The sequence below is a fragment of the Pteropus vampyrus genome, unplaced genomic scaffold (assembly GCF_000151845.1).
Source record: "Pteropus vampyrus isolate Shadow unplaced genomic scaffold, Pvam_2.0 Scaffold387, whole genome shotgun sequence".
Lineage (NCBI taxonomy): Eukaryota > Metazoa > Chordata > Mammalia > Chiroptera > Pteropodidae > Pteropus > Pteropus vampyrus.
Genome location: NW_011889168.1, coordinates 3366188 through 3393003, shown reverse-complemented (window position 1 = coordinate 3393003; position 26816 = coordinate 3366188). Strand labels below are relative to the sequence as shown.

Genomic DNA, 26816 nt, shown 5'->3' with positions numbered 1-26816 from the left:
TTCTACTTCTCTTACAATTACAAGCAAAGTTTGAATTCTAAGTACCCTTTTCACACAGTTCACTTCATTGACATTCTAACTTAATTTACTGGACATTATTCTAAACCAGGAGTTAGCGAACCTTTTCTGTAAGGGGCCAGACAGTAAATATTTTTTGCTTTGCAGGCCATTCAATCTGTGTTAACTATTCAACTCTGTCACTGCAGCATAAAAGAAACCATAGATAATATGTAAACAAATGGACAAGGCTATGTTCCAATAAAACTCCGCTTATGAACACTTAAAATTTGAATTTCATATAATTTTCACATATCAGAAATTATTATTCTTCTTTTGATTTTTTCAATCATTTAAAAACAGAAATATCCATTCCTAGCTTGTGAGCTGTACAAAAACAGGTAGTGGGCCAGATTTGGCTGTCAGGCCATAGTGTACCAATCTCTGCTCAAACCAAGCCTTGATACCTCCCTGAAAGAATTTAAAGTTTCAGACATTTCCTGATTTAAAAAGTAGATATTTTAAATCAGTATCTTACTATATACTCATGTTAAAGTTTCAACTTGGGGGAGGGGTAAATTCTGTAAGTGCATAGTAACGTATCATAAATGGAACTTGAAAACTAACTTATAGACCTGCAACTAACTGTGGAAAGCTACAAAACACATTCTCTCCTGGGCTCAATTCCCTCTATTCTAGTGCATTTTCAATAATCTTCTACATCACTGAAAGCGAACAGGAGTTACAAATATAATTTACTACCAATGTTAAATTCTATCTGGGATATACAGCAAATATTTTTATTTCTACTCTGTGCAAGTCCCTATGAAGCAAAGACACTTTCAAAAGAAGTTTTTTATCATTATTATGCCACTCTATTCTGAAATCTAAAGCCTACTTATGATACTCTGAACAGCCTGAGCAGTGAAAAACCCCAAACAGGATAAACCCAAAGAAATCCATGTGCAGACATATCCAAATCAAACTGCTAAATATAAACACAAAGAAAAAAATCTTGAAAGTAGCCAGAGAAAAACACTACATTAACTTACATGGGTACGACAATTTGATTTTCAGTGGGTTTTCACTGAAAACCACAGAGGTCAGAAAGAGATGGCACAACATACTTGAAGTGTAGGGGGGAAAAGAACTGCTAACACATATACTATATCCAGCAAATATATCCTTTGGGAATGAGAATTTATAGCCAACAACCTGCTCTAAAAGAATTGCTGCAGGAAGTTCTTCAGTTAAGAAATTATAACAGAAATTTAGAATTCTGGAATGAAGGAACAGCAACATAAATGGTAAGTATTTGGGTAAATATAATAGACTATTCTCTTAAGTTCTTTAAAATATGTTTGTCAGCTGACAGCAAAATGATAACAATGTATGAAGGGATTTTCAACAGGTGTACATGTAATATATAAGATAACCATAACATAAAGGGGGGAGGGTGAAGGGACCTATAGGGTGGTAATATTTCTGCATTCCTCTTGAAGTGGTAAAGTATTGATTCTAAGCAGACCGCACAAAGCTAAATATGTACATTATAATCCCTAGAGCAACCACAAAAAATATACAAAGAGATAAACTCAAAAACCACAGTAGATGAATTAAAATGGAGCACTAAAAATGTTCAAATAACCCAAAAGAAGGCAGAATAAAAGAGGAACTAATAACAGAGGTAACACAAAGAAAAGAAATTATAAAACAGTAGGCCTAAATGAGCATACCAATAATTACATTAAGTGTAATGGTCTAAACATACAATTAAAAGACAAAGATTGTCAGAACAGATTTTAAAAACATGACTCAATTATACACTGTCTATAAGAAAATCACTTCAAATATCATAAGTAGGTGAAAAGTGAAAGGATAAAAAAAGATATGATCAAAAGAAAGAATTCAGAGCAAAGAAAGACAAGGATAAAGAGGGACACGACATAATGCTTAAAGGGTTATTAACTTACCCCAAAGACTTAACAATCTTAAATGTGTAAACACCAAAATATGTGAAGCAAAAACTATCAGACCTAAAATTAGAAACAGAAAATTGCAATTATATTTGGAGGCTTGAACTCTCCTCTCTAATTAATAAACAGAACTAGTAGACAGCAAATCAGCAAGAATATGTAGAAATGACACTATTATCAACCTGGCAGAATTAGCTGATATGCATAGAACATTCTACCTGACAATAGCACAATATATATTCTTTCAACAAGATAGACTATATCCTAGGTTTTAAAACAAACCTCAAATATAAAAGAATTGAAATCAAAGAAAACTTTCCCAGACCACAAAGAAATTAAAATAGAAATCAACAACAGAGAGATAAGAGGAAAAGCTCCAAATGCTTGGATATTGGATAGCATACATTTAAGTAATCCATGAATCAAAGAGAAACTTCCAAGAGAAATTAGAAAACATTTTGAATTAAAGAAAAATGAAAATACAACATAACCCAATTTGTGGGCTGCAGCTGAAGCAGTGCTTACAGGGAAATGTATAGCATTAAATGCTCTTTTAGGGAAAAAATAGGTTTCAAATAAATAATCTACACTCCATCTTAGGAAATTTTAGAAAGAGCAAAATAAATCCAGAGCAAGCAGAAAAGGGAAAGAATCAAGATAAATCAGAAACCGATGAAGCTAAAACACAACAGAGAAACAGAAAAACAACAGAGGAAATCAATGAAAACAAAAGCTGGTTCTTTGAAAACATGAATAAAATTGATACATCTCTAGCAAGACTGAGAAAGAAAAAAGAGAATTCAAATTACCAATATCAGGAATGAAAGAGGAGATTATTACTACAGATGGCAGACATTAAAAGGATAATGAGGGGGTACTATTAATAACTCTACAAACATAAATTAGACAACTTAAATGAAATGGACAGATTGCTCAAAAACCACAAACTACCAAAACTCCTTGAAGATGAAATAGATAATCTGAATAATGCCATATCTAGCAAGGAAATTAAATTCACAGATAATTTTTTTTAAAAGAAATGCCCAAACCACTGGCAAATTCCGACAAACATTTAAAGAAAAAGTAACACCAATCATGCAAGATCTCTTCCAGAAAATAGAAGAGAAAATCCTTTCCATTTTATTTTATCAAGCCCTGATACAAGACCCAAATGCAGTACAAACAAGAAAACTATAGACTAATATCTCTGATGAATATAGAAGCAAACATCCCCATCAAAATATTAGCAAACAGTAATATATAAAACCCTACAACCAAGTGGGATTTATCCCAGGAATGCAAGGTAGGTTCAATGTTCAAAATCAATGTAATCGGCCATTAAGCCTAAAAAAGAAAAACCACATGATCATATCAGCTGATGACAAAAACATGTTAAAATTCAGCATGCTTTCATGATAGAAACTGTCAGCAGACTAGGAATAAGAGGAAACTTCCTGAACCTGATAAAAAATTTAGAGCTGAAAGAGTTAAAGGTGAAACAAGTAAAATATGTCCTTTCTCACTACTGTTAAACATCATATTAGAAGTTTCAACCTGTGAAATAAGGGACACAAAAAAGGCATAGAGATTGAAAGAAATCAAACTATCCCTACTCCTAAACAACATGATTGTTTGCTTAGACTATATCAGGGTATCTTTTTTTAAGCCCTATAACTAATAGCTTAACAAGGGAGCAGGATATAAAGTTGATACAAAAGCAACCAGCTTTCTATATGGTGGCAAGAAACAACTGGAAAATGAATTTTTAAAAACTATAATTTAAGATAGCTCAAAAGAAATGAAATATCTAATAAAACATGCACAGAATCTATAATGCTGAAAACCACAAAACATTTATGAAAAAAGTCAAAGAAAATCTAAATGGAGAAATACACTATAATCATGTGGTGAAAGATTAACATATTAAAGATGTCAATTATCCCCTGAAGTGATCAACTTCATTAGATTTAACCTAATTCCAATAAAAACTCCAGAAGGTATTGTAAATATAGACAAGCTGATTCCAGAATTTGTAAAGAACAACAAAAGATCTAGAACAGCTAAAATAAATTTTAAAAAGAATGAAGTTGGAGAAATCACATTAATTGGTTTTAAGGCTTACTATAAAGCTATCGTAATCAAGACAATGGTATTGGTGAAGTAATAATCACGAACCAATAGAATAAAAGAGAGTCCAGATACTGACCCACATAAATATAGGCAACTGATTTTTGACATGGGTGCAAAAGCAATGGAAAGGAGGAAGGCTAGTCTTTTGGACAAATGGTACTAGAACAATTAGACATACGTATGCAAAAACAGAGCTCCACCTAAGCATCACATCATATAAAAGGATTAACTCGAAATGGGCATAGACCTCGGGTTAATAAAAGAGTTCTTAGACATGATTTCTGTAAAAAAAATGATAAACTGTACTTCATCAAAATTAAAATCTTCCTTGGTGAATGACACTGTTAAGAAAACAAAAAGCCAAGTCACAGAGAAAATATTTATTGATAAATCACATAATCAACAATGGATTTTTATCTAAAATATTTTTTAACTCTCAAAACTCAACAGGAAGAAAACAAACTACTGAATTTAAAAATGAGCAAAGTACTTAAATACTCCTCTCAACAAATACTTGAGCAAAATTCTTCTCTCTGATGGGTTCAATAAAAGTCATGAATTTGAAGTTAGCTTAGCTTTGTAAAAATTGTAAGGGTGGGAACAATGCTTCTTCTAGCTCCCTATATCCCAGGGCAGAAGCTGGCCTGATTATTTTTTCAACAACACTCTATAGTAAAATATTAAAGAATTTTGTTTTAATAATCACCAGGAAAAAAGTAGGTTGAAAAAATTTCCCCTACCCCTGTTCCATATCCTCAACTCACTCTATCCCATCACCCTTGGTGTTTTAGAATTTTAGTTCAGACTTCCTCTGCAGAGGATTCTCTATGCTACATGGAAAGTTGGCACTTTGGTTTTTATATAAATGGGCACTATATCTGTATTATTTCTGAGTTTGAGTTCTTATTGCAAGATATTTGTTTTATGTCTTTCAACAAAGTTGTCAAACTGATTCAGAATATTTATAAATACTAGTTTCTCAGTATTTTCAATTTTATATGTATTTAATACTCAATGATCTTATAGATATCTAAGCTTTTAATATGAAAGAGATCCACTCTTTTGCTTGACTATTTTAAATCCTTCGGGTGCTGACACGGCAGACTATAACCCTCCATTTGGGTTCTGTTCTTCATTTTCATCCTGGGCAACTACAAATCAATGATTGACTCTGAGAAATAGTGGAGCCTACTTAGGGCAGGGTGGGGTAGGGGTTGGGGGGATCGAGGCAGAGCAGTGCCTAGTTGCCTGGGACACATTACACATTTACTGAATTTGATTTGATTATGCTATTCCTTAGTCTGAAAAGGAAAGTGTTAAAATAAAACCTCTTAGGGAAAAGGAGGTTCTATCACAATGAGCTACAGTATATTCTGCCAAAGCTATTAGATTTTTGAGGCAGTTGGTACTTTATCAATTTTTATTGCTCCAATATAGTTATTTTATGGCCATTACTAGCAAAAGCGGATTATAGAAATACTGTTTGACAGAAAAGAAGGGCCCAAGGTGAATCTGTCTCCCTTGGATCTCCTAAAACAAAGGCTCTTAATGTCATCCTCTTGGCTTATAGAAAGAACAGTAACATGCTAGAAGGAAAAGTTCCTCATTTTATGAGAGTAGTTCTAGAAAGTCTGTATTCAGTGTTCTAGAGTACCTGCAGAGGTATTCAGCTTCCTTATTCCTGTGAAGACCTCTTCAGGTACCAGTATGATCACAAAGGTATTTCAAGGTGCTGGTACAGCATTAAAACCAGCAATCAGCAGATTTCAGGGACTTTGTCTAGGATGGGGCATAATCCACAGAGAATGCTGTAGGGTGTTTTGGGGGTGTCAAAATACAATTTAAAAAAGTAAAAACACATGACTGACATACAAATACAGAATGAACACATGGCAAAGACTAATTTATTAGTGGGAGAACCAGCAGGATGTAAGGCTGATTCAAAGAATATCTGAGAGATTCAGTGTATACATAAGTATTAAAAGTAAAAATGCTAGAATAAGAGAGCTAAATTAGACAGAAAAGTGGTTAATGCCCTATAGCAGCGGTCCCCTACCTTTTTGGCACCAGGGACTGGTGCTCTTATGACAATCTAATGCCTGGTGATCTGAGGTGGAGCTGAGGTGGTGATGCTAGCGCTCAGGAGCAGATGCAAACACAGATGAAGCCGAGCTCACTGGCCTGCCGCTCACCTCCTGTTGTGCAGCCTGGTTCCTAAGACGCCACGGACTGGTACCAGTCCGTAGCCTGGGAGTCGGGGACTCCTGCCCTATAGGGCAGTTTATCTGTAGTCTTTGGGATTATTTCTTCTACTAAAGAGAAATTTTTACATCTCTACCAGAAAAAAACATGTAAGAACACATCATTTCAAGAACCCTAATCATTAGTAAATGAGCCAAACGAAGATGCAATTTCCTAAAGTAAATAATCCTTGAGTGGGCCTCTCAGTCAATGCTTCAGTATGACAATGAAAGGACATTTGATCATCTTTCTGTATTATTTTAAAGCTTTAAATAATTTCTATTAACAGAGGACTAATAATTTATTTACTTCAGTCTAAGTCTTTGGAAGTAAAATTAAGGTTTTAGGGGGCTAGCTTTTAGAACAACATGGTATGCTTATAAAATTTACTTTACACAAGCATTCTAAAATAGTCATTTATTCACCTTTCAAACCAATCAAAGTGTCTTAGAAGTCATCTGAGATCCAGCCATCTTACAGGGCAAGAATGCTTTCTTTAGCAGCCTTGAGAGGTGATCATGAAGCATTTGTGTGCAAGGAGGAAGGAAACTAACATTACTGAGTGCATATTATGAGTGAATTCATTTCCAAAGGGCCAAATTTCTTTTCTCACAGTAACATGTTACCTATACATTTAGCCACATTTATCAAATGAATGGATTTCTTCAGCATAATTGCTTTGAATTATACCTTAATTTAAAAACCTTATACACAGTATAATTTACTCTTTTTAATGTACAGTTCAAGTTTTGACAAGTGCATATAAACGTAATTACCACCACAAACAAGATATAGAACAGTTCCAACCATAATTGCTTTTTAAATGTCAATTACTCAACAAGTATTTATTTATAAATAATCACTTTATTTGCTCACAATTCTGTGGGTAAGCATATTGGGCTAGAATCAGTTGAGTGGTTCTTCTGCTAGTCTTTTCAAGGGTCCCTCATGTGGTTACAAAGTCACCTGGCAATGTGACCGGGGCTGAATGTTCTAAGATGGCCTCACTCACATGTCTGATGGTTGGCTGTTGACTGGCTTCTCTATCCACATTATCCCTATTCCTCCAGTAGGCTAGCTGGGACTTCTTCACATGGTTGCTTCAGGGTTCCCAGGGAACAAGAGAAAAACTACAACACTTCTTGAGACCTAGGCTCAAAAGTCATCCAGCTATTCATGCTACATTTTATTGACCAAAGCAAGTCACGAGAAGAGCCCAAATTCAAGGAATAGGGAAATAAACTCCACCTTTTGATGGGAAGAGCTGTGAAGCCACACTATAAAGGGGTGTAGATAGAGAGGTGAAAGGACTTTGTAGCCATTAAGCACTCTCTCACACCATCCCATTTGGGAAAATGAGTGTTGAGTATATATAATTTTGTGAGCCTTCAGAGATGGAGAAAACCACTGAGGTGAAAAAAATGAGCTTTTTCAGGAGTGAGTCCTGAGGAATGTGCAGGATGGAACAAACCCAGGGGAATGTAAAGAACTTTAGTCAGAGACACTTTAGACAGATCATCAAGATGACTCATGGTATGTTTAGACATCAGTGAAGGCATGTTTGGGTGAAAGATTTGAGAAATAAGAGGTAAGGATGGTAGGGAAGGTTATGATTGGATGTGTGGGGCATTAACCGTTAGGCTTTCAGGTCTATAGACACTACCTACTAGGCAGAGAGCAGGCAGGAGTCAGTAGTGACATAGTGGCAGGAGTGGAGATGGTGGTATAGGGAAGAAGCCTTTAGAGCCTGCATCTTTATGGACAGCAGTCTGGAAGGAAGTTGATTTGGACCTAGAGTGTAGTGGCACACAGATCGCACCAAGAGAGCAGCCTAGAGACAGTTTCCCTAAAGGCAAATGCCTATATGAAGTCTCTCTCCTCAAGGGGCTAAAGGGCATAACTGGAGTTTTTACAGGTAGATTTATTTAGAAGTATAAAAAATGTTTATCCTGGATTAAAACTGGTTATCCTAGAGAGCTAAATTTAGGCTTGTAACACACACACACACACACACACACACACACACACACACACACACACACACCCCCTTCTCCTGTGTAAGATGCAAGTTTCATATGAGTGAGACAAGTAGGATACAACTGTTTACAGTCAAAGTTTGTCTATATTTGAAAAGAAAAAATTCTTAGTGCTCTTTAACATTATAAGTGGGGAAAGCTAAAAACCATGATGGAGCCAGGGAAAAGCTGCCTGCAGTTTTGACTGTAATCTACACTGTGAAGTCATGCTCTCTCTGCTCAGGCAGACTGTATAACCGCACTTTTCACAGCAGCAGCATAGCAAAGCACTAGTTTTCTTTTGACAGTCTGCAAAATGCATATTTCTTTCCCAAACTATGGCTTTCTATAGGACTTACGTGGCCATGAGAACATGTTACCTGTAATTTTTTTAAAACATAAAATGAAAACTGATATTTAGTTTAATTAAATAGCAGACAGCAATTCTCTTTCAAGTATTTGTGGGAGATAGGATGTAGAGAATTTGAGACTTTCCTACCAATCAGGGAGTGGCAGTCTAGTTGTAAATCTTCAGGTCATGTGTATACAAAATAGGTCAGAGTGAGGAAGTATGACATTAGGTGCCAAAGGTGACTAGAAAAGACTTAATGAGGGAATATAGAGTAGGGAATGGCGTACAAAAGAGTAGGGATTGGGAGGAGGGAAGTTTCTTGCTGAGCTACAATTCACAAGAATTTGAAAGAACTGGCCCAGGCAAGATTAGCAGGGCAAAGAAGGAAGGATGTTCCAGTTGTGAGAAAAAGCTCCAGGTAAATGTGAATGTTGGGTTGTTGGTGGTACTGGGGTGGGGGTGACGGTGGGGGCAGTGAGGAAACAGATGACATCCCGGACTGAGTACTCAAGACTTCTTGTTCTACACTATTCTCCCTGGAAGCCCAGGTGAAAAACTGTCCTCAGCTGATGGACTGTGTCATGTGAAAACATTACAAAACAAGTGAACAAACAAGAAAAAACATTTAAGTTCCACTTTCCACATACTAGATTTCATCCACTGTCTAGCTGGTGGATGGGTAGCCCTTTGTGCATACATTGTAGGATAGGGAGAAGTTCTCCAGAAGAAAAAACCTTCCCTCTGCCCTCGATGCTTGCTCAGACTGAGCCGGAACATACCATTGAGCAGTTATGTAAGAAAGGGGCCTCTGTTGAATTTTCTAATGACAAAGTACTCTAGTGAGAGACTTGATGGGCATGCTGAACTTTAGAAATTTTCTCCTCATGTGCTCCTCAAAACTGGGGAGGTTTTCTGTAAAAAGATGTGTTTTAAACATTGTCCTGTATACCTGAAACTAATAACAAAAAAATAAAGGCGATGGTAAAATAAAAATGTTTTAAGATAGGATCTGAGAAATTGTAGGTGGTTCACTTCATGCGGGTTCTAAGAGATCATGACTCATTAATTGCCCTCAGGTCAGCTTTTAAAAAATATTAAAAAAAAATTAATGATTATCCAAATTACGTATCGTGTGGAAAGGTACTCAGGCTTATACACCTGAGGAGTTCTTAGCCTGGGGCTTAGCATATAGCAAGCACTCAATGACAGTTGATTCTGAGCTACTTTTTGTAGTTTCTTTATAAAGTATAGCAATGTACTAACTTTTGGTGAATATGATTCTTTAATGTTGGGAGAGCAAATAAAACCATTAAAATTGGGCATCTGGTCCAAATTGGATGTTATATAGGAATCTCATACATCTATGTTCCTACACTTTTTCACCACTAAATACAACTTCTGAAATTTCTACCAGAGTGCTTTGAAGGTTTGCCTATCAAACACACCACTTACGGATTACTTAATTTCACCATTTTAATTAATCAAAGACAAAATGTTTCTGACAAAAAAGGTTCTATTAAACATGATGGATATCATTCAGCATTTTATCCTTAATATGCCATCAATTCAACACAACAATCCCAGTGGTTAGTGTTATTAACTTCATTTTACAAATGAGGAAACTGAGGCACAAAGAGATTAAACTCACTCAGGGTTGCATAACTAGTAAGAAGCAAAAGCAGGATTCAAGCTACTTGGGTCTCTGCTACTCTATCCATTCTAGCATTCAAATTCTTGAAACCAGTTTTAGCATGAATGGTAGTGCAATTCTAGCAATCTCACTCATGTATTTACCATAGAGATGCGAATTTATGTAGACACAAACATTTGCACATGGATTTTTTTCCGCAGCCCTACTTATAATCCCCCAAAACTGGTAACAACCCAAATGGGGTACATTCGTACAATGGAATACAATTCAACAATAAAAAAGGAACAAACTATTGATACACACAACTTGGATGGCTCTCAAAAGCATTATGCTGAGTTAAAAAAAGCAAGATTCAAAAGATTACATACAGTTTGATTCCATTTATGTGACATCCTCAAAGTGACAAAACTATAGCGATGGAGCACAGATTAGTGGCTGCCAGGGGTTGGGGTGGGAAGAGAGTGTGACTAGTGGTAGCACAAAGGAGTTTTGGGGGTGATGGAACTGTTTTGCACTTTGTGGTGGTGGTTATACTGATCTACACATGTGTCAAAATCCACAGAACTATATACTCCCTCCCAAATCAATTTTACTGTTTGATAATTCTTTAAAAGGCAATAGGTCTTTTCATTTAATGCTAATTTGTTTTCCCCATTTACTCACAATACACTTCTACATTTTGCATATTTAAAAATTCAAAGAGTTACACTATAATGTGAAGCAAAAAGCCATTATCAGGCTATGCATCCAAACTGAATGAAGAACGTTATCTCTTTAAGTAAACATTCCTTAGCTTTTTTGCAACAAGTTTGCTGCGAGAACACAGGTGTCATGAGAACCACTACTAAATATAAGCCAAAATGGAAAAGGAAAAGATCGTCGCTACTGGACATGAAGATTCAGGCAAGTCTACCACTACTGGCCATTTGATCTACAAATATGGCGGGATCAACAAAAGGACCATCCAAAGAATTGAGAAAGAGGCTGCTGAGAAGGGAAGGGGCTCTTTCAAGTACGCCTGGGTCTTGGATAAACTAAAAGCTGAACATGAGCGTGGTATAACGCCTGTGGAAATTTGAGACTAGCAAGTATTACGTGACCATCGTTGATGCCCCAGGGCACAGAGACTATCAAAAACATGATTACAGGCACATCTCAGGCTAACTTGCTGTCCTGATTGATGCTGCTGATGTTGGCGAATTTGAAGCAGGTATCTCCAAGAACAGGCAGATCCATGAACATGCCTTTCTGGCTTACATACTGGGTGTGAAACAACTAATTACTGGTGTTAACAAAATGGATTCCACTGAGCTACCCTACAACCAGAAGAGATACAAGGAAATCATTAAGTCAGCACCAACGTTAAGAAAATTGGCTACAACCCTGACACAACAGCATTTGTGCCAATTTCTGATTGGAATGGTGACAACTTGCTGGAGCCAAGGGCTAACATGCCTTGGTGCAAGGGATGGAAAGTCACCCATAAAGATGGCAATGCCAGTGGAACCACGCTGCTTGAAGCTCTAGATTGCATCCTGCCACCAACTTGTCTGACTGACAAGCCTTTGCATCTGCCACTCCAGGATATCTACAAAATTGGTAGTATTGGTACTGTCCCTGTGAACCAAGTGGAGACTGGTGTTCTCAAACTTGGCATGGTGGACACCTTTGCTCCAGTCAACGTACAACTGCAGCAAAATCTGTTGAGAAGCACCATGAAGCTTTGAGTAAAGCTCTCCCGGAGACAATGTGGGTTTCAATGTCAAGAATGTGTCAGAGACATTTGTTGTGGCAATGGGGCTGATGACAGCAAAAATTACCCACCAAAGGAAGCAGCTGGCTTCACGGCTCAGGTGATTATCCTGAACCATCCAGGCCAAATCAGTGCTGGATATGTACCTGTGTTGGATTGTCACACAGCTCACAATGCTTGCAAATTTGCTGAGCTGAAGGAGATTGATTTGTTGTTCTGGGAACAAACTGGAAGATGGCCCAAAGTTTTTTAAATCTGATGATGCTTCCATCATTGATATGGTTCCTGGCAAGCCCACGTGTGTTGAGAGCTTTGTTGTTTGTGACATAATACAGACAGTTACTGTGAGTGTCATCAAAGCAGTAGACAAGAAGGCAGCTGGAGTGAGCAAAGTCTCCAAGTCTGCCCAGAAAGCTCAGAAAGCTAAAAGAATATTATTTTCAATACCTGCTACCTCAGTGGTGGAAGAATGGTCTCAGAACTCTTTGTTTCAATTGGCCATTTAAGTTTAATAGCAAAAGACTGGTTAATGATTACAATGCACTGTAAAACCTTCAGAAGGAGAATGTTCTGTGGACCATTTTGTGTGTGTGTGTGTGTGTGTGTGTGTGTGTGTGTGTGAGAGAGAGAGAGAGAGAGAGAGAGAGAGACAGTTTTTAAGTTGTGGTTTCTAAAATCAGTACTTTTCAATAGAAACAACTTTACTAAAAATCTGTCACAGAATTTTGAGACTCATGAAAACAAAGTTTAATGAGAAAATAAACACTTCTTAAAAGTTAAAAGAATTTGGGTGCTTATTCCCTTAAAAATAAAAGTATTTCAGCAAATTATTAGATATCATATTTGACATAGCAATTTGCACAATAAAACAAAAGTGATCAAAATTCATCCTGGGAAAGATAACATAATGCAATGAGGATGTCGTAAGAATAACAAGGACAACCATGGCTCTTTCTACAATTTTTCAACAATTACTAGAATGCATTCATGTATCTCTAATATAATTTTAAAAAATTAAATCCTTCTAGGTTGAAATGGAGATATTTCCCAAGTTGCAACATTCTTCCATCCACAGGGTTTCCATTGCTTTTGGGAACACCTTGGTTACTCCATTACCAGGTCAGGCCTGTATTCTACTTAAAATCTAGTACCTCACTCATCTAGTACAGTGGGCACTCAATAAATATTTGTTAAACTGAATTGCATCTGGAAATGTGAGGACTAAAAATGACAAACACACAGTAGCTAACAAAGCCTATAATCTAGAAAGACTAAATCATGCTCTAATTTTGAGTGAGGCAAATTATTACTGAGTGCTAACAATGTGCTTAATAATTAAAAAGGCATACATGGAATTTTGGAAGAGGACAAGACAAACATAACATAATGCCAGTGGTATAGACATTTTTAAAGCCTAAAACGGGCAGAATCCAAACCAGAACCAATTATTCCTAGATCCCTAACTATAAAACAATAAAATTCAAGGGGATGAGGAAAAAAATAAGGGAAAAGCATAAGCTGTACTGAGTTTTATGGGTCATGCACTGCATTAGACATTTATGTAATTAAAATTTATTTTAGGACTCAAGTTTCAGCTACAACATGCAAAGCACTGAGAAGCCATCATTCCCACCCTTCCAAGAAAGAAGCTAGACAAACTTCTTGTACCTATCAGAGAACTGAGGTCACAGGGCAAACCAGCATCTCCATATCTGGAGTCAGGTGCCTGCACACATGATCTGAGCATGTAAATCAGTAGGAAGATTAAACTAAAAATTCTGATAAATTACTGGAGGCCAGAGTTTAGGAAGTCATGAGAGTATGAAACTCCTGGGCTCCACATGGGAGAGGGGCATTCCCATAGTCTTACAAGTTTTTGCTATGGGAACTCCACCAGTTTCTTACATTGAGGATAGGGGAAATTCAGAGAAAGCTCTCACCATGGTGCTGGTTGGCTGAGGAAAACAGTATCCACTGTGAAATCCACCGAGACCCCTTTCCTTTATCCCCAGTACAGAACAAAAGGCTTAATAAGCAGTGGGAAGGGCTTAAAACCCATGGCTTGAGGACACTGGTGTTCTCACTACAGCAGGGGAAAAGGAACAGAGGAAAAAGAAAGAGAAGCTCCACCCCTGGAAGAGGGGCAGGAAATCTTGTGAAGGACAAACTCAAGACCCAGTACCTGTGTAAGTCCGAGGCTTAATCAGGTCATCAAAGAACTCCCTCCTCTTCCACCAGCCACCACCTGGCAAAATGGTTTCATAGTTAGTAACAGTGGAATACAACTGGGAGGGCTGTAAGATACAACTCTTGGGAAACAGCACAAAGGAAAAACTCAAAGCCAAGCAGGAGGCAAAAAGAAGCTATCGTTAGAGGAATCAGAAATCTCTGGTGCTCATAGCAAAGACAAACATCAAACACAAGCCAACTCCTGCCTAGATTAACTTGAGTCCCCACACTAGAGGCCCAGCATGAAGAAACCTGTGTTCTTCATCAAAATATCAAGTATTTATCTCAGTATCTCTTGCCTGTGTTCAGCTTTCAACATGCTTATGAGGCATAATAAAAGGCAAGAAAATATTCCAAGTGACAAAACAATCATCAGATCCAGACTCAGTATGACCCAGATGTTGTGACTATCAGAAATAAAATATAAAAGAATTTTGGTTAATATGTCAAAGACTAATTAACCAAAAGACAAATGCAATACCAAATGGATAATTTCAAAGAGAAGCTGTAAGAAAGAATCAAATGGAAATGCTAGGAATAAAAAAACACAGTAAAAAAAACAACATGCTCAACAGCTCTGACACAGCCCAAGAAAGAATCAGTGAACATGAAGATCATGTTTATTGATCAGGACAATAAAATTAAAACAAAAAGAGACAAAAGAGTGAGAAAAATAGAACACAGCATACAAGAAATGTGGAACAATATATTTTTCTATCTCCTTCCTTTTGTTCTGTGTGTGTCTTTTAATCTGAAGTGAGTCTCTTGTAGGCAGCATATATAGGAGTCTCGTTTTATTACCCATTCAGCCACTCTATCTTTTGGTTGGAGCACTTAATTTCCATTTGAGGTACTTGTTGATAGGAATGCAGTTATTACCATTCTTTATTCATGTTTTTAATACATGTTTTTTCTTCTTCAAAAAGTCCCTTCAACATTTCCTGTAATTTTGGTTTGGTGTTGATAAATTCCTTTAGCTTATTTTTGTCTGGGAAGCTCTTTATCTGTCTTTTGACTCGAAATGATAACTTTGCTGGATGAAGTATTCTTGGTTGTAGATCCTGGGGTTTCATCACATTGAATATTTTGTGCCAAGCCCTCCGAATAGTTTCTTTTGAGAAATGAGCTGCCAGTCTTATGAGTGCTCCCTTGTAGGTAACTGCTTTTTTCTTGCTGCTTTTAAGATTCTCTTTGTATTTAACGTTTGGCATTTTAATTATAATGTGTCTTGGTGTGGGCCTCTTTGGGTTCCTGGTTTTTGGGACTCTCTGAGCTTCCTGGGGTTGTATGCTTATTTCCTTCACCTGGTTAAAGAAGTTTTTCTTTATTATTTCTTCAAATAGCTCTTCGATTTCTTGTTTTCCTTCAGGTACCCCGATGACACAGATATTTTTGCATTTGTGTCTCACAGGCTCCTTAAATTATTATTATAGTCTTGGCTTCTTTTTTTCTTGCCGTTCTGATTGATTATCCTTGGCTTCTCTATCCTCTATATTGGTGGTTCAATCCTCTCCTTTATCCACTCTGTTGATTCCCTCTAATATACTCTTCATCTCAGATAATATGTTCTTCATTTCTGACTGGTTTCCTTTTATAATTTCCATTTTTATGTTTTTTATTTCTTTGTTAAAGTTCTCACTGAGTTCATCTACTCTTCCCCTAAGTTCATTGAGCATCTTTATAACTAGTGTTTTGAACTCTGTATCTGTTAGATTACTTGACTCCATTTTTCCTGGATCTCTGTTCTGTTCTCTCATATGGTTTCTGCTTCTTTGCCTTCCCATTTTGGCTGCCTTTCTGTGTGTTTCTATGTACTAAGCAAAGCTCCTAAGTCCCCTGGACTTATTAGCATGGTTTTGTGTAGTAGGTGGCCTATGACATAGTCCTGAGTTCAGCTACAGACCAAGGTGAGCCCCAGCCTGTGCCCCTCTGGGGCCACCTGTTAAGATTCAGAGGACAATCCACAGATGCTGTGCTTATAGTTGCCTCAAGAAACCACACCATAAACCAAGGCCAATTGCCTCCAGTGTGAGTCTTGGTGCTTCTCAGCAAGAAGCACTAGACTCATGGAGGACACAACTGGATGTGGCTTGGGTGGGGCTGCATGTTGGGGGAGGCAGAGTTTCAAGGAGTCCTCTGAGTGGAGCAACCTCTGTTATCCAGTTGATAACATCTCAGCTATGGCAGTGCTGAGTCAGCATACTGGGAGGGGGAAGGGCTCAAGAGAGAAACAATGGATAACGCCAGCACTGCTGCCCAGGAGAGATCCTTGCCTCCAGCCCTGACTCCGACAACTCAGTGTCCCCCTATAAGTCCCTGGTGCCCCCTGTGTAGCCGACCTGGTGCTGGTGCTCAGAGCAAGCAGGTCTATCACCATGAAAGTCCATTCACAGACATGGCCCCTTTAAGAGGTGTCTGCAGCTTCTGGCTGCTGCTGCCACAGCCTCTGTCCCACTCCGCTGCTTGCTTGCTCGGGACCAGGCAGCCTTGCGTCTTCACCTCCTCCTGCCTTCTACCATTGCAGGTTGATTATTTCTCTCTCTAGTTGTAGGCCTTCTGATTACCTAGATTCCAAGTAACTTTGCTTGCTGTTTGCTCCATGTTTTTGTCACAACTTTGATTTGGTCGCAAGAGGGATGAACAAAGAGCTTCTATCATCTACACCATTTTTTCCCTCTGCAGAGATACATTTTTGATACAGGCGCAAAAACAATTCAATGGATAGTCTTTTCAATAAATGTTTCTGGAATTAATGGGCATCTACATGCGGGAAAATGAACATTGACATACACCTCATTCATGGCTGGTAGGAATGCACAATGGTAGAACCACTTTGGAGGACAGTTTGGCAGTTTCGTATAAAAACTCAGCAATCCCACTCCTATGTACTTACCCATATGAATTGAAAACATGCTCACACAGAAACCCGTATGCTAATGTTTACTGCGGCTTTATCCATAATCACCAAGAACATGGAAGCAGCCAAGTTATCTAACAGGTGAATCAAACAAACTGTAGTACATCCGTATGATGGAATATTATTCAGCAATAAAAGGAACAGGCTATTAATTCACATGATATGGATGAATCAAGTAAAAGAAGATAGACCAAGAACACTACATATTGTATGATTCCACTCATATGACATTTTGGAAAAATCAGGACTACAGTTAAAATTCAGAAGTACATTATTCTAAGGCATTTCAAGGAAACAAAACTGATGGGTTATGTGTTTTTTTTGTTTTTGTTTTTTAACAGGGATAGTTCTGACCAGGTAGACTTGGGTGGGAATTCATGGGTATCCATATACCATCTCTTTTTAAATAAATGTATTTAATTTTAAAAACAAGGTAATATATTCACATAGTTTAAAATTCAAAAACCATATATAAAATTTTATGCAATATATGGTGTCAGATGGGTACTAGATCAGGATGATCCTTTTGAAAATTATACCAGAAACTAATATTGTACGTTAACTGTAACTGAATAAAAAATATCAAAAATAAAAGTTTATGCAGTGAAAAAAACTCTCTATCCCTCTACCCCTGGCCATGCAGAGCCCCAAACTATCAATGCCTGAATATCTTTCCAGAAATATTTTATGTCTATGTAAGCAAAAATGTATATATTATTGCCCCAATATTTTACACAAAAGGTAGCATATGATACACACTAATCTGTTTCTTGCTTTTTTCCATTTTGTATATCTTGGAAATCATGCAATAACAGCATAATATATTCTACTGTACAATCAAGCCTTGATATATACTTAAGATATTACCAATATTTTACTATTACAAGAAATACTCCAAGTAACATGCAAATTTGAATAAATTTCTGGAAGTGTTGGCTGGGTCAAAGGATATGTGCATTTATAATTTTGATGGCTATTTCCAAGTCTCTGACTTTTAAAATGTCAGGGAATTTTCATTTTTAACTTTTATCCTAGGAGAAAAGAAGGGAAGCTGAGATTCTGTCACCAGGCAATTTTCTGGAGGAATGTACAATGCTAAAATGTACAAAGTGGTCCTTCCACTCAGTTTCCGTCATGTGCTTCCTAGGGACCAACTGCATTTTCATGTAATATATTTCAGGCTAGAAGGTGGCTGTAAAGCCTATTTCAGTTATGTGAAAGGTGTTATTTCTGAAAACTTCACAATCGAAGGCCAAAGGCTGATGCCTCAAATTGCTGGTCACTGGCCACTCACTTCACAGCACAATATTGGATACTTCCCTATAACCACAGGGAGATTTTTTAAATCTTGATCAAGTAAAACATATTTACTGAGAATCCTTTGTCCTTATTACAACGCCCAAGTAAGGATTTCTTCTCTTAGGTAAAAACTATAAATCGCAAAGAGGTTATGAGAAAAGGCTGAAAATGTTTCTTTCAGGTAGTGATGGAGTCCCAATTAACTGTCTTTTTCTTAACTACGAAACCTAATATATTAATATAGCCTAGTACATTACAGCTTTTGTGAAAAAGCTTGAACTGGAGGTTGAAAAATCTAGGGGGGGGGGCTTCTTTGATTATAACTACACAAGATAAGTGAAAAGTCAAGTCACTCACAAGAGTATCCATGTCCAGAGCCACACATGGTTTCCTCCTAGAAAAATCATCACTCAGCTCTACAGTTAGTTAAAGAGGTGGCACAATCGTATTAGTCTCAAGAATACACTATATTTAGAAATGAGTGTTTAACAAGATTTATCAAAGGAAAAGAGGTTATATCCATTAATAATTGTTATGCATTATGCAGTAATGCTTCCCTGCCCCTCCGTTTTTCACACCTCCTTGTATCCACACCTTTGGATGGTCTCCTCCTACAATGACTCTGGGTTTAGCCATGGAAGCACTTCCATGTTTTGGCTGATTGGACAATATTAAATGTGACACAAGGAGGCACTTGAGAAGTGCTTGGGCACTGATACTTGTTCTCACTTACTACTCTTTGTGCTTTTGAGACCACCATGCTAACAAGTCCAGACCAGGCAGTTGGAAGAGAGACCATTTGGAGTGGAGATGAGCCACCCCAGCATAGGGCCTCTTAGACTAACCAGCCTGCCAATCACCAGATGTGTGAGCGAGGCCATCCTAGATTATCCACCTGCCAGCTCACCACCCTCCCCACAAAAATCGGAACCAGGCTACTTCAAAGTAAATATGTTTGTGGTCCAGTACACATGGAAAGGGGAAGAGCACACTGGCTTTCCTCCTGTGAAGTTTAGTCTGCAGGTTTTTCTTCAAACAAAAAAACTTGCAATACCTGGATGAGGATAAATAAATATATAAGTATTGAAAAAAATGCCCAAGTCTTCCCAGATTCTCACAAATGTGCTGTCTGCCATCACAGATGGCACACACCAAAAAAAAAAACCATATATATATATATATATATATAAAATTTCCATTTAGTCACTGAAGCATCTTATCATGATATATTTAAACCAAAGTCTTATACTCAATAGCTCTGTTTCTAACAGTGAATAACTCTGGTTTCCAGGAATTACTTTTTCTCCCAATTCTACTTTTCCCCCCATTTGACAAGGCTTGGTGAAAGCTGCAAGAGCTCCCTTAATGCAGCCTAAAAAGCATCAGATATATGAGACAAATTAAACCTCCTTCTAGGATTTTGTAGGACCAGCTTCTTCCAGAACATGGCAACTCTTGTTAACCATGTTAATTGTGGGTAGTAAGAACTGTTTAAGATCTACACATTTGGGCTAGAAACAGTGCCTCTACTGGATCACAAAGTGGGACACAGAAGGGGAAATGACTTTCTTAATCACTTTTGTTTAGGCATCACTAGATACTTTTCTGGATTAAACACACGCACGTTTAAGAAAAAGTGAAAAACACCTTCCAGCAGCTTCCCATTGCCCTTGGAATAAAACACAACAAGCTCCTTAATGAGGTCCCATAAGGCCCTGTCAATCTTCCCCTGCCTACTTCATCTCTCTTTCCCTAGGTCCTAACCAAACCTCTGTGGATTCTTTCCACATCTCTCTCCCATCCCAGTGCCCTCACAACACCTGCTGTTCCTTCTGCCTGGCAATCCATTCTGACCTGCACCTTGCTTATTCCTCTTCATCCTTCAGACCCCAGGGCACCTTGCTTGTTTCCCTAACAGAAGCATTCTACCTCTTACTTACTGTGTGACCTTAGGCAAGTTACCTTTGCTTCACCTCTCTGAGCCCCACACCTCAGAGAGATAGCCTATGTTAAGCATTTAGTACAGTGCTCACCACACAGAAAATAGTTAACAGATCATCGCAGCTGTTATTGTTATTATACTATAATCTCCATCATAGCTCTTAACACAACAGGTGATTATTTATTTGTAGAAAAATAGAAACACCCCCTTGGATCCCACCTTACTACCTAATACATTTCATGCTATTCCCCTACATACTGCATTTTTGGAGGGGAAATTGAAATGAATGTAGATTAGAATCCAGATTGGCCTGACCCCATAGCCTGTGCTGGGTGCAAAACACCAAAGGCTTCCCTAACTCATGAACCTTGTCTTCTAAGAGCGGCAAGCCTGGGCAAGCCTCAGAGAAGATAAACAGATCTTCACATTCACATAGATCCCAAACAACTCCCAGGTATCTACTCCTCAGATCCTTAACCAACCTGGTATTCTAATCAACCCCTGTAAATCCCTTCAGTAGAACAATCTTCCCCTGACTGTGATGCTAATTTTTCTTACTTCCTTTCCACTGGATGTTGAGCTCTTAATGGGATGAATATCTTTCACCTCTTATGCCCCGTAGCAAATGGAAGCACTCAACACATGATTGCTGAATTAATTAGTTAAAATGTTGGAGAATATATTATGGCTGCAAAGTTGGGAGGTGGTGGAGTGTATTTTCCTAACAGTATTAAAGTTTGGCATAGTTAGGAACAAACTTGACAGGAATGATGACAAAAGAGTTTATCTTAATCACTTTACAACTGATGATTTCTATATCCAGTACCAGAGATTCCAATGTGATTTACAAATGTGTTTTTTGGTGGTAGGTAAACTTCACTCTATCTGAGGCCCTACATCACCCAAAATGTTCTGCTATACCCTGCAGCTGCACCTGAGTCACCCTTCATGACAGGATGCCCTTGACAAGTACGAGTCTCTCAATGGTTACTCTTCAATTGTTCAGAAAAAGAAACAGAAAGAGCAAATGATAAAGCAAATGGGAGCAAATTGTTAATAACTGGTGACCTTGGGTAAAAGGAGTACAGGAGTTCTTTGTATTATCCTTGCAACATTTTTTGTAATTATATCAAAATAAGTTTTTAAAATTTAAAAAAGAATAATATTAATGATTTTCCCAGGAGATTCCAACACACAGGTCTACAGTACTGGCCATGCTGGTACTATATTCTCTTGTTAGTTGTTCCAAAAAACACACTCCAGGCTTGGATTTGTCTATCAGCCAATATCAAAGGACAAGTAACTCCTTGGGTAGCAGGGCTCAGCCATGGTTTCTGGGTTGTGGCAAAAGATTAAATTACTGCTTGAAGAGTATTAATGAATGCACTGGTATCTCCTATTGGTCAAAGCCCCAGTTCTATTTCCCCACATTCAGCTCCCAACTTTCTTCAGTCGATTGCCCTCTGAGTTCTTACTCTCCTTTTCCCAAACTTAGTTATGCGGTCAAATTCTCTCCAGAACCCTCCTTTCTCACTGTCCCCTAAGAGAAGCACAGAGGAAGTTCTGATGGTAAGAGCTTTGCTATTGTCTATGGAGAGACCTCCAGGATGGAGGCAAAAATAACCATAGGGGAGTCACAAAGATTCCAGAAAATAGAAAACTCAAAGCAGTAGTTACTTGGTCTGTAATGACCACTTGCTAGCATCCTTTTATTCCTTTATCGCTTCTACTCACTCATCCTACATCTTCCCCACCCCACAAACCAGAGTGCTTCAGCTTTCCCAGCCACTGGAACAGGTAGAAACCTGTAAACCATTCGAGTGTCCCCATATTAGCTATTTCAGGAGAGTGCCAGATGGGTGTCACCCAACACCCACCCCTCACCTACAACATAAGTAAAGGTTATAGTAAGTTATCCCCTGATGAGAGATTTTCTTAATGTAAGCCAGCATATGATCTCTTCCTTCTTCAGCTGTTTTGTGTCAGCTCCATGAGGAGGTAGGTATATTATATCCTATGATAATACTCAACCTGTGTCCCTGATCAAGGCTTATAAGAGCCCTCTATGATGCCATGTCTTTACAAACACCTGATGCCTCCTGCTTCCCCAACTTCCCCACAGACACCTAGTTCTAGCTAGACCTCAAAGTAGTGGGCAAAAAAATGGCTTTGTGTAACTTAGGAGAGAAATGGGTTGCTATGGCTGTTAGAACACAAGTGAAGGAAAAAACAAGCATTATCAAAGAAAAGGATCATACCAACCTACAAGCCTTCAACATCCTTCGTTCCTTAACCTTCACTAACCCATATGTCTCAACTCTGATGAGAACCCTACACCATCATCTGTCCTGCTCCTGAGAATCTCCTCCACAGGCCAGATGGTGGGTCACAGGCGCCCCTAAGGCTACTTTCAAGTCACTCCTGGCTCCTAGCTGATCACAAACACTTTAGAAAGTAGTGGGAGGCCCTTCTCCACTTTCCCTTACCTGTGACCAAGATTCACAGGCTCCTACCAGTGAGAAGGCCAATGCACAGCAAGATGGCTCAGAAAACAAGGAGACAGAAAAGTGTGGGTTCTAGAACCCCTGAGTATTCCATAATTGTTTGAACAAATAATGCAACAAACTGTTTCAAGGCAACCATATTGGTTTAAGAGCTCTTTGCTAACAAAAACTGTAAAGAGCACACCTAAAGAAAAGGTGGCAATGATGGTAGCTCACACTAACTTAGAAGCACTTCCGAAAGATCTCATGTAATCCTTTCACCCGTAGAGATATTACCCTGTTACAGTTCAAGTATTTAAGCTCAGAGCTCACTTTAAATGAAAAAAAAAAAATGTTATGGAGGTAGAAGACTCCTAGGCTAAACAAAAAAGAAAAGAAAAACCATCTATTTCCACTTATCCAGAGAGTAATCATATGATGCTATAAAAGCATGAGAACTACACTATTCAAAGAGTACAGAGGCTGGGATCCACATTCCCATTGTTTACAGATGTTATGAAAGTATTAAATTAAATAAAAACACAATGCTTTGTTCAGGCCGACTCCTTTCTCACCCCCCCTCACCCCCATCCCTAGGCTCACAAGAAGTGGCTTGAGGGAAGGTATTTAAGAGGAGAACTACTAGGGGAAAGTGGATTCTGGGTTGCTTAAAGTAAGCCAAGATGTTGCGCAAGCAGTCTTTACCTAAATTATTTTAAGAGTTTAGAGAGAGGCAGACAGTTATCTTTATCAGACCGAATACAGGGAATGAGGTCGTCTTTCCCTCCAGGCCACTGGAATCATCATCAACAAGGTTTTGATTTCTTATGCAATCAGACGGCGGAAGGGGGTGGGGGGCGCCGTGATCTCCTCAGCTTCGCAGATAAACGTATCAAAAAAATTTCGCGCACAGCTAAGGCCAAGGATTTCCTTGCAACCCCGAAAGTCAGAGAAGCGGCCAAAAAAAGTTTCTTGCCAAATGCTTAGGAGCTACATATATCCCAGGGCTACACAATGATACCAACTTTTAAACATGCCTTCACATACCACCATTACGGTCACTTACTCGAGATCCCGCCCCCTTTCTCTCTTCCCAAGTAATAAACGCAGGTTGCCCTGTGCAATTTAAAGCCAGACTTCTCCCAAGCAGCGGCTCTAAAAAGCGAGAGAGAAAGACTGGAGGGAGGCTATCTTTCTTTTTTCTTTCTTTCTTTCTCTCTCTTTCTCTTTTTTATTTTTTTTTTATTTTTATTTTTTATTGATTACCCCGTGGTGGAGGGAATAAAACCAACACGATCGCTGGAGAAAAGTTAACTTTGCCAAGTCCATCGGTGGGAAAATTTCCTCTGAAGATTCGAAAGCTCTCCCGCTTTTCCCACCCCCGGGACCGCGGGGCACTCGGTGGTCTCGGCGGCCCCGGATCAGCAGCGCCCAAACAATGACGCTAGGGGGAGGGAAAGTTCACCAGCCCGCGGGGCCCCGGGGCTCACCGGGGACCTCGCCGCTCCCCGCACCGCCAAGGCCCTCTCTCCAGGCACTCGGTTCTTCCCGCCCCCCCAACATCGAAACAGCCAGGGCGCGCCCTCGCTCCCCAGAGCATCTGATCCCAGGCGGCCCGCAAAGCAGGTCCTCCCGCCGCGGATCTGACCCCGTGCGCCCCGAGAGCAGGCAGAGGACAGGGAGCGAGGGGGGCGTCGGAAGGGGGTTACTGGAGGGAACCGCTGCAACAGTTATGGCGCTCCACGCCTGCCCGAGTGTGGCTGCAGAGGAGCTCCGGCGCCCGTCCCCGCCCCCAGTGCGGACCACCGCCGGCCACTTTACCTCAGCGCACACACGCTCTCGGCCCCCAGGCGCCAGGGACGCGGGAGAGACCTGGAGCGCCGCGAGGCTGAGCCGGGACGCTGCGCTCCTCGCCGCCCGCTTTGGCTCCCTGAGGCCGTCCCTCCCGTGCCCACCGCGCGCGCCGCCCCCAGCCTGCTCACGCCGCGTCCGGCCTCAGTGGTGCCTACCTTCGCGCAGCCAGTCGGGGATCCCTCCTGGCTCCACGCTCGGCTCGGCAGTGTGCCGGGCGAGTCCAGTAGGAGTGGTAACCGCCCCCCGAACTGCTCGCTTTCTTCTCTCCCCTCCCTCGCACCTGCCCCCTAATCTCCTCCCCACCCCCTTACCCCCGCCCAGCCGCCCGATCCGCCGGGGCCGCCCCCTGCGCCTTAGCTCCCGCCCTCGGCCCTCGCCCGCCGGGCCCGTCAGGCCTCAGCGCCGGGCAGGAGGTTGGGCGGCGGCAGCGCGGCGGCGGCTGAAGCGGCGCGGAGCACTATTGTATTCCTGACACTGTGCGCTCCCACGCTCCGCCTCTTCCCCTTCCTTCCTCCCCATCCCGCACTACCCCCACCCCACACACACACACACACACCGCCGGCCGCGCTCACCCTACCCGACTAGCTCCCCGCCGTCCGTCCGCCGAGCGCCCTTCTGGCGGGCTGAGCGCTGTTGCTACCGCCTGAGCGCCTCCAGGCTCCGCCCACCTCGTGCTCCCGCACCCGCCGCGCGGTGCTTCAGGTGGGTTACTATCTGCTCCTGCTGGGCGCGCTGCTGCCGCTGGGAGCCTCGGCCCGGCTGTGTGCCAGGGAGGACCACGGCTAGGTGCCTCGACTGTATTCAAATACAGACTAAGCTTTTCATGGCCCCTTTCAACTCCAAAGTTCTATAAGTGGACCCTCATGTGGAAAACTCATCCCTCACTATTGATTTAAATTGTTAGCGCTTAGATCACCTATAATGATAAAGCCAAGGTCCCTATTAACATAAACGTTTATTCAATTGCAAACAAATGGTTTATGATGTTGTTTGGCTTTTTTGATGTGTCCACTTGGTTAGGATATAGCCTCTAGTTATTTAATCAAACATTAATCTAGGCGTTGCTATGAAGATATTTTGATATAATTAAAGCCGATCAGTTGATTTAAAGTAAGGGAGATAATCCTGGATAATCTGAGTGGACCTGATCATTCCTTTCTGACTGCGTACCCTACACATTTCGGATTTGCTTAGCCAGCCCCACGAGCCCCACGATTGTGTAAGCCAATATCTTCTAATGAATGAATGAATGAATGAATGAATGAATGAACAAATTAGATATATAGATATAGATATAATGTCCTATTGGTCTGCTTCTCTGATGGAATCCTGACTCATACAGATGTTTAAGCAACAAACCCTTTTTGATTTACCTATTTGGGTTTGTGTATCATGTGCAATTACTGCGGAGTCATATTGTCGTTTTCATTTACATTTCTAGGATAACACAAATGTAGGCTCTTTTATATTTTGTCTATTTTCCATATTGAAAATGTAGTTCTATTTTATAATACGCAAATGTGTGAGTTCTAAAATAGTCATAGTCCTTCGGACTTACCTCATGTATTATACTTACTTCGAAATAATTATGGATTCACAGGATCTGTAAAAAATATTACAGAGCAGTCCCATGTACTTTTCACCTGGTTTCCCTCCAATGGTAATATCTTATATAACCAAGATATTTACATTGGTACAATCCACAGAGCTTATTCAGATTTCACTAGTTTTACATGTACTCGTTTCTATGTCTGTATGCAATTTTATCACCCGCGTAGATTCGGGTAACCACCACAATCAACTGTTCCTCCACCACAAAGATTCTTCCTGCTACCCAATATAGTCACTGCCATCTCCTTCCTCTGCTCTAACCCAACCCCTGGCAACCACTAACATGTTCACATGTTCTCCATCTCTATAATTTTTTTATTTCAAGAATATTATGTAAATGGAATCATACCTTTTGAAATTGGCTTT

The 26816-nt window shown here is 39.8% G+C and overlaps 1 protein-coding gene and 1 pseudogene across 2 annotated transcripts in view; one reads left to right on the top strand and one right to left on the bottom strand.

Annotated features, from left to right (window-relative positions):
• The window catches only part of JADE3 (jade family PHD finger 3), a 136013-nt gene extending 110521 nt beyond the window's left edge, over positions 1-25492 (bottom strand). Inside the window, exons 1-2 of one of the 2 annotated variants that reach the window (XM_011380049.2) lie at positions 25417-25492; positions 14298-14360 (exon numbers count right to left, since the gene is read on the bottom strand). The gene's annotated coding sequence lies outside the window, so the exon portion shown is untranslated. Of the gene's footprint in view, positions 1-14297; positions 14361-24994; positions 25137-25416 lie in introns of those variants that run through there. The other variant, XM_011380047.2, reaches the window with a different exon arrangement.
• On the top strand, positions 11223-12738 carry LOC105305474 (annotated as a pseudogene).
• Positions 25493-26816: the final 1324 nt, after the last annotated feature.